Source organism: Corvus brachyrhynchos, unplaced genomic scaffold, assembly GCF_000691975.1.
Source record: "Corvus brachyrhynchos isolate BGI_N302 unplaced genomic scaffold, ASM69197v1 scaffold412, whole genome shotgun sequence".
Lineage (NCBI taxonomy): Eukaryota > Metazoa > Chordata > Aves > Passeriformes > Corvidae > Corvus > Corvus brachyrhynchos.
This window is the reverse complement of record NW_008236761.1, coordinates 277109-278009: the sequence shown is the minus strand read 5'-3', so window position 1 is coordinate 278009 and position 901 is coordinate 277109. Positions and strand designations below refer to the sequence as shown.

General features: G+C 45.2%; 1 protein-coding gene across 1 annotated transcript in view; it reads right to left on the bottom strand.

Annotated features, from left to right (window-relative positions):
- TIAM1 (T-cell lymphoma invasion and metastasis 1) overlaps window positions 1-901 on the bottom strand; it is a 112631-nt gene that overhangs the window by 97366 nt on the left and 14364 nt on the right.

The window sequence follows — 901 nt, the reverse complement described above, 5'->3', positions numbered from 1 at the left end:
TGACTTTTTCCAGTTCACTTAGAATTTGAGATGTCACAACCAATAAAAACTACATTCTGGTTCTAGAAACCCCTAACTCTTACGTGACCCATGCCTTGTGAGGCACAATAAAAACATAAATATCTACATGATAACTTCCCCTTTCACCCCCTGCTCCCGCACTGCTTGTGGCACAGCTGGGCTAATCCCATTCCCACTGCTCTGCATTCTGACCTCCTTAAACAACCCCATGTGAGGATGTTAAAACACTCTAATCTATAAATAATGTATTCCCCTCATCCAGCAATGGATTACTGGGCCATAAAACTCCCTGGAACGCTCTGCACAGTCGCCAGTTTAACAAAATAATACCCAGGAAGATGCATCAGAAGAGACTCGTCCTCTTTCTTGATGAATTCTTGCAAAGATTCGATGCCACCGTTACTTCTGCACTGGATTTTTCTTTACGATTAATTATTTAGAAGCTGGTATTTTATTCTAGCGGCCTTTTTTTGCCCCACATCAAAGACCCTTTAATTTGTTGAACTAATAGCCCTCACAACCTGAGAGAAGACCAGTGCTGGCAAATGCTTCAGAGCCAAAGGGAAGCAATGAGGTCTCGCTGCTTGATGCACACAGTGAGGTCACAGTTTAGACTCAAGCCAGCCTGTTGTCCTAAGCAGGGAGCTCCCATTTCTGCCCCTCATTCTCCTGCCCCAACTTCTGGCAGGAGGATTCCCAGGCATTCCCTGAGCCAGTCCAGGTCACTGATCCTGCAGGAAACTAGCTGCACTTTCCTGGGGTTCATTTCCAAACAACCATTACCTACAACTCAAGCCACAGTGTGTAACTTCGTTAGAGACAAACAAGTCTGCTCCAAACACTGATGCCTAATAGACTCACTGCCGCTGCAAAATCAATG